This window comes from Anneissia japonica, unplaced genomic scaffold (genome assembly GCF_011630105.1).
Source record: "Anneissia japonica isolate Jap-2015-1 unplaced genomic scaffold, ASM1163010v1 scaffold6997_len847652_cov182, whole genome shotgun sequence".
Taxonomy (NCBI): domain Eukaryota; kingdom Metazoa; phylum Echinodermata; class Crinoidea; order Comatulida; family Comatulidae; genus Anneissia; species Anneissia japonica.
This window is the reverse complement of record NW_022730884.1, coordinates 645669-653017: the sequence shown is the minus strand read 5'-3', so window position 1 is coordinate 653017 and position 7349 is coordinate 645669. Positions and strand designations below refer to the sequence as shown.

The 7349-nt window shown below is 38.6% G+C and overlaps 1 protein-coding gene across 1 annotated transcript in view; it reads right to left on the bottom strand.

Moving 5' to 3' along the window:
• The window catches only part of LOC117115165 (ficolin-1-like), a 45344-nt gene that overhangs the window by 11076 nt on the left and 26919 nt on the right, over positions 1 to 7349 (bottom strand). Inside the window, exon 1 of the mRNA XM_033258870.1 lies at positions 5899 to 6051. The gene's annotated coding sequence lies outside the window, so the exon portion shown is untranslated. Of the gene's footprint in view, positions 1 to 5898 lie in introns of the transcript that reaches the window.

The following is a 7349-nucleotide window of genomic DNA, read 5'->3' as shown; positions in this document are numbered from 1 at the left end:
GCTTAGAAATAACATGTGAAACTATGAGAATGTGTATATGTAATAGATATACAGCATAATTATGTTATTGTCGTAGTCATTAATAGAGTTCACAGATGGTTGATCAATTGGTGCACACTTTATTCCATTAAATGTACTAACATACACCATATTGAGCAAAATAGACATTCCAAAGTGTATAGCGGGTAATAGGTTACAGCCATCTTGGAATTAAAAATGATCACCATGTAATCATAATGGATATTGTATCAATATGCTTGTAAACTCCAAAAATATACACCATTTTACTGTAATCGAGCCCTAAAACTATTAAAGATATATGCATTGACATACTCATTTGAATGCGGCTCTCTTGGAATTCAAAGTGGCCATCATGCAATCATAAAATAAGTTATATCTATATAATAGGTTTTCTTAACGCCAATTACAATGACTTTGTCTCCCAAATCAAAAATCATAAGTGAGGTTGTATCCAAAATGTTTCTTGTGACTAATAATTACACCATATTTACTGCATGTAATAAAGGTGTTATAAAAGAATAAGCCTTGAAACCATGTATGACCCGAAACATGCTATATAAAAGCTATTCTGACCTTTGACCCTGAATATTTGGTCAACGCAGCTACTATAAGGCGTCAAAAATTTCCCATAATTGTTGTCCCGAAAAATCTCGATGTAGACACTATTTTTGTGCTTTTGGAGCAAGTAGTTGAAGAGTTATGACCTGGAACATGCTGCATACAGGTAATTGACCTTTGACCCTGAATATTTTGTAAACGCAACTATAAAAAGGTGGCAAAAACTTGTTCATGACTTTTCAAATATAGGCCTACAAGAATATGCAAACAGCCCTTTTATTAGAGTTTGTTTACGGTTAAATAGGATTTTTGTCACATTTAGCCTGTACTGAAACACAAATGTGCGTGACGATATTTTATTGCTTTAGAAATGTGATTTCAAAAAGCACATTAGTGGGCTCGAAATCAATCCTGGCCATCAGGTGCAAGCTCGGTGGTCTAGTGGTATGATGCCAGGCTAGTGCAAGCTCGGTGGTCTAGAGGTATGATGCCAGGCTAGTGATCTGGAGAACTGGAGAACTGGGTTCGAGTCCCACTGACCTTACTGTATGTAAGGGCTTGTTTTGTTGGGGTTTTTTTTACTGGCAGCGTGTGGGAAATTGGTAATAGGTAAATTGTAATGAATAATCTCTATTATAGCCTCTAAAACCTAATATTAGTGAAGGGTCCTTTAAAAGTTTAAATAGGATCTTTTAAAGTTATATTTTTAGATCATTAGACCAGATTAGACCTATTGAACGAGCCCACAATACTGCACTGCCCATACCTATACCACTGGACCTGAGTATTATTAGTGCTTACATAACGTTTGCTATGCATGTATCATGCGCTATAGAAGTGGAAGACCATATGTATTGGGAATGTGCCTCTCTCTGGTACAATCAGTTTAAAAGTGTAAGGTAATGGATAGCGTGAATTTGAACATTTTCCTAATGGTAATGTTCAAAATAAGTGTAAAGGAAAGTAAATATGATTGTTGGAAAAAATGGTCAACATTTTATTTTGATTTCTCACCCTGACCTTCGCCTGGGCGAAGTAGGCGAATGTCTGGGTCCGATTCTAGTTAGCATGAATTTTGTAAGCCAGGACTCAGTAGTATTTTGTTACGTTTCGTCACAGAGTGGGGGTTCGTCCGAACCCCCTGAACCACCACCCCCCCCCCCACTGGATCCGCCACTGAACAGTTAACTACTTTCTCACTTTTACAAAGTAGACACATTAAAAGTGGCGAAGAAAGCATCGGAGGGGGGTGGTAAATGAAGGGCAAGGTATGATTTTCTTTTGGGGAGGTGGGGGGAGGCAGGTTCCCCGACGAGAGAAAAGTGAGCGTGGTCGGGTGTCAATTAAAATGTTTCGAAAGTGGTCCATGGGGCGGATCCCCCGGAAAATGTGACAATTTAGGGGTTTCAAAGGGTTATTCAATCGATTCTAAATAGATAGTCTACTAATAATGTAGAAAATACCTATATATTTTTTCCCCCGACGAATTGTGTTTTTCTACTCTTCTGGGGGGAGGGGCAACAAAATTTCTAATGGGAATTTTTCCCTACCCCTGTGCCCCCCCCCCTGAAGTGCCGCCACTGACACATTAAATGCAAAAGATGCACTAGACATGAATCTATCATAGTACATTGAGTTTTAATTCATAATACTTCTGGTAATAGTTCAACTGAAATTCTCACTGGGAACCTCTCCCTATCCACGATCGAGAGAGGAATTTTACTGATGTGAGTTAGCCAGATTTTCGTACATTTCGCAAAGTAAAGGAAATATATTTTTTTTAAATGGTGAGGCAGCGAAAATGGATGCGGGAGGTAACAAGAAACTAGTATTTTATTTTATTTTTTTTACTTGGCCTTACATGTTGTTAGCGAAAATATTTTGTAATATTGTTTTAAAAAAGTGATCTTTCTTAATTTACTCCATAAATTGTAAGGAATTGTTTTACTGCCGTATAACCTGCATTGCTGGAAAAAAGGGTCACTAATTCGGACCAACGGGAATTCGGACCAATGGACCTTCGGACCAAAGACCCTTCGGACCAACGGGCCTTCGGACCAAAGACCCTTCGGACCAAAGGTACGCACCCGTTTAGTTTAGTGTGCCCTACACGGCGACTGCTCTCTTTTATCTGACGGTAGACTACATGTCTAGCCCAGCGCAGTCGATTTTCTACAAGGAGAGTGACTGAATGCTTGCGATGCCACACCTCTCAAGGTCTGCAGTGTTGCAAATTCTGAGAAAGCAACGCACTAGTTGCCACACATGCTTTTTGTATGGTGTCCATGTTTCACTGCCGTACTTTTTATGTAGTGGTTCAGCTAGAAACGATATGTCAGACGACCGAATGCTACACTGGCTTTTGATATTCGCTTTACAATTTCATTGTCAGGGAGCCGTCACACGACATAATGCTTCCAAGATAGCAAAACCGTTTTACTGTGCTAATTTTGCACCATCTATCGTGACATCAGGATCATAGTGGGAGTCGCAAGGACGAGGCTGAAACATCACTTCATCTTGTGATTCCAAATTTCTTGGCTGCGTCGGCAAACCTGTCAACTATTACTTGGATATTGCCTTGGCTGTGAGCAGAGAGTGCACAATCATCTGTAAACAGAAGTCTCTGATTCCAGTTTCTGTTGTCTTGGTGGTAGTTGAAAAGCGTCGTAGGTTAAAGACACCTCCATCAGCTTTTACTTGAAGATACACACCAAGTTCTAAGTCACGAAATGCATAGGCCTACTGTAGTATGAAAGTGAAAACGATACCAAAGAGAATGGGAGTACGCAGCCTTGTTTGGCACCTGTTGAATGGTTCTGAATACCTGTCGTTGTCTAATACGCGACCCATCATGCCGTCGTGGAATGATCGAATAATGGTGATCAGCTTTTCTGGGCATCCTACCTTGGGGAGCAGCTTCGATCCATAGCCCCTTCCTGCTAACCGTATAAACGCATTTGTGAGGTCTATAAATACAGTAAAGAGTGGTTTATTTTGTTCCTTGCATTATAGGCTAGGCGAAGATCATATCAACAGTACACACACCTTTACGGAAACCGCATTGTGATTCGGGATACACGTTATCAGTAATTGCACTTGTTCAACGATTTATTATTACTTTAGGAAAGATCTTCCCTTCTATGGGTTACAATGACATTCCACGATGGTTGTCACATTGCTATCGGTTTCCTATGCGCTTATATAGATTATAATATTATAATTGCATCTTTAAGGTCTTGTGGTATCTGGCCCTTATTCCAGAAAATATTGAATAATTTTGCGAGTCTTGTAATCAAGTGAGCACCTCCACGCTTAATTACCTCCGGTTGAATTCCATCTTGTCCAGGTGCTTTGTTGTTTGAGAGCTGTTTTATTGCTTACTCAACCTTAGCTTGGTTTGGTTTAGAGTCAAGGTGTTCCATATTAGATAGTTGAAATGTTGGGCCCATCTGACAAGTATTTTGTCCCTTATCGGTAATTAGTGTCCCATCGGTTGCCATTGCTGGGGTAGATCCATTAGCACAAGAGCCATAAACCGCCTTGAGTCCTTAGAAGAGAGCTCTGGGTTATTGGTGTCTGCAGCTTGTTGGAGATCAACTGTTTCTTATCCCACCACTCGTTTTTCAATGCTCTTCCTCTGGACCATCCTTGTGTGCCAGATATGCGTTTCGTTTGGTGCTGGACTATTTGTCTCCGATACATTTGCAGTGCTTCTTATGGATTTAAAAAAAAAAATAAGACTTGTATTTCTTGGTCGTTCTCATCGAACCAATCTTAGTGTTTTCTTGTCACAAACCCAAGTACCTCGGCAGCAACACAGTATATGTAGCATTACGAAAGTCATTCCATATCTTCTAAATGTCTTGATTGTCATCGTCTATTCGTTCGCATTTATGAACACAGATTCTAACTTGCTTGTCAGTTCTAACGTTCCATGATCCAAATATCAATTTCATTCTTAAGTTCATTTTTGTTTTCTGTTTCTTACTGCAAGACTGGATGACCAACTTGGCGCGGCTACCCAGTAGAGTCAGATGGGTCAGGCGATGGGCTCTTTTTCTCGTTATAGCATTTTACTGTTGTTTGTGTAATAATTTTTAACGTAGGCTAATTAAAAATTTACGAAACTGTATTCGAATAATGCCGAAATCTTTTAAATCCATAATAACATATTCCTTTTCTTTTATAATTTCCGAAATGTAAATTCGTTTGACATTCTCAAACAAATATTTAATCATGCATAGAAATTTAATAGTTTATTCATCTCAGGCGTATTTAGACTCACTTTTTAGCGCATTGACACAATGACTGCATCTATACACTTTATTGATTTTGGGAATCTGAAATAAAGTTTACCAAAAATATTTACCAGAAATAACAGTAGTGCACCTGTCTTAATCAAATTGCTAGATTTTTTTTAATGCCCGCTGGGGTAGCCAGCCTAATATAACAGTAAACCTACAGTTTACTTTTAAACCTTCCCGTTGTGAATTGAAAAAAAAAATAATTGGATGTAGCCAGATGAATTAAATGTACCTGAATAAATCTGTAATATTCGTGTATGTTATTTTGCTTTATATTTACATTTTTTTAAAGGTGTACACTAAGATTCTACTAAAAAATGATTAATGGGCCTAGTAATAATTCGAATAAAACAAGTCAAAAGAATTCGTGTGCTCACTTCGTGGATGATCACTTCATGTGGATTCAAAACGACGTTGGGCTTGCAATGCAAACTAGGCCTAGCTCTGAGAGATCTTGCTGTGTCTACTATTAAAAATCAGAGACGATCAAGTCCAGTGAGAAAAAGGAATCCACCCAGGCTAGGGCCTGAGGCCTAGTACGGCAAAGAAAACAACAAGTAGCCTATGCTAAGTACCGGGTTTCGGGATCCTCGCATTCTATAAGGCTTAGGCCCTAATCAATGATGGGGATGAGGTGGTCTTAACTTCCCTGGCCCCTCTAGCCTATAGGCCAAGACCCAATTCAAATTCCCAGTTGCAGTTGTTAATTTACATGTGCCACCATTTTTTTTTCTGTTTTGATTAGTAGTATAACAGATGAGACCGAATAGGCCAAGCCTACAAGCGAGTGCGCCCTTCATTTTAGCCCAAAGCATAGCCTATGGAGTAGGGATAAAAGAAGCAATTCTACTTCTTCACAGGGCCGCTTTCGCACACATAGGTCTAGCAGCCTATGGGCATGGGCCTTATTTCATAGATAGACCTAAGGGGCCTAGCCACGCGCTACCTGGGCCTAGGCTACGTCTAGCCTGTGGGCCTATGACTGTATAATTCAATAAGTAATATCACTTACAGGTACCTCTCATTGTTTACGGCTGAACATCTTTTAAACAAATCTTGCAAAAGTCCGTAGGCCTAGTACCGTATTTAGCGTAGGTTGTTTGTTTTTTGGTTTCAATTACCTTTTTTTACTGTCTTCTGTCTAGGCCTATGCAGCAAGCAAAAAAAAAATCACATCCCATATTTTTTGGTTGATGATAAAGCAATCTTGAATTTGCGGCGGTTTCGGTAAAAGATGCTGAACAGTGAAGGCCAGGGAGATCGACAATTTCGCCTTCACGGTTCAAGTTTCTACTAGGGCCTATATCTACCTAGCCATATCCTTGTCTTTGTCCTTGCGCTATGAATGACTGAATAAAAAATACGTTTTTCTAGCTAGTGCTTTATTACAAAATTATAACTTTTGTTTGTTACGCGCGCACACACTGTCACATGTATAAAACGCGCGAACACTCCCTATCCATTTTTAATACACATGAACTATTTATTTATGATGGAAGAATAAGGATTTATGATACCGTACGTACAGTACCTACACCTTAAAAAAACACCAAAAAACAGAACATCGGATTTTTCCATTCCAAAGTGAGTAACGACAAAAGAGACAATTGTGAAGGTTTACGACTTTAGTTTTATTGTGATGTTTCTATGCACGTTGAGACCAAGTCGGCTATGCTAGCCTATGTAGGGCCTAGGCATGTCTAAAATATATTACATAGGCCTAGGCCTACAACTAAATGTTATAAGCATGGAGGAATTAGTTTTGTAACACGTTACAAAGACGTTACAAAACAACGATAATTCAACAAACAATATACATGAATGTAGGTACTGTTGTAGGTGTAGTCTAGGCCTAACAGTAATGTATTTATAATTCATTGAGAATTCACCTCGTTTACTGTACCTTTTTTATTTACTCGCGAAAGGCCACTTTAATATAAGTTATTATAATAAGTGTGGCCTACCTCCTCCTAGCCTAGGCCTAGTTCTATAATACAGTATTACTGTATTATTATTATTAAAATTTCACATATCTATTAATATTAACATGCATACAATATTTTCATTTCCTTTAATTTTCCAACTTGTGTCGAATGTTGTAACGAATGTGGAATTACCCCTGGCACCTAATTACTTGATCGGTATTAGAAATTGAGCACACACTGATGATAAACAAATGCTTGAAAACCAAGGTGGATAGTAGGGATACATTGGCCTGCCATGTCGATCTTTTCCATTTTTGCTACAATGACTAGTTTCTCATTGTCAGTGCTTGGATTCTTTTGACGGATTGATTTTTCAATTGGTGATGACGGGTACAAACGCACCTGGCCTAGTATTAAATAATAATAAAATATTATAGTACTATTCAGTGCAACAACATCTATCACCATCAGTAATAATAAATAATTAATATTATTGCCCTATTTACTACTTTTGACTTACGCACTTGTCTCTCAACAA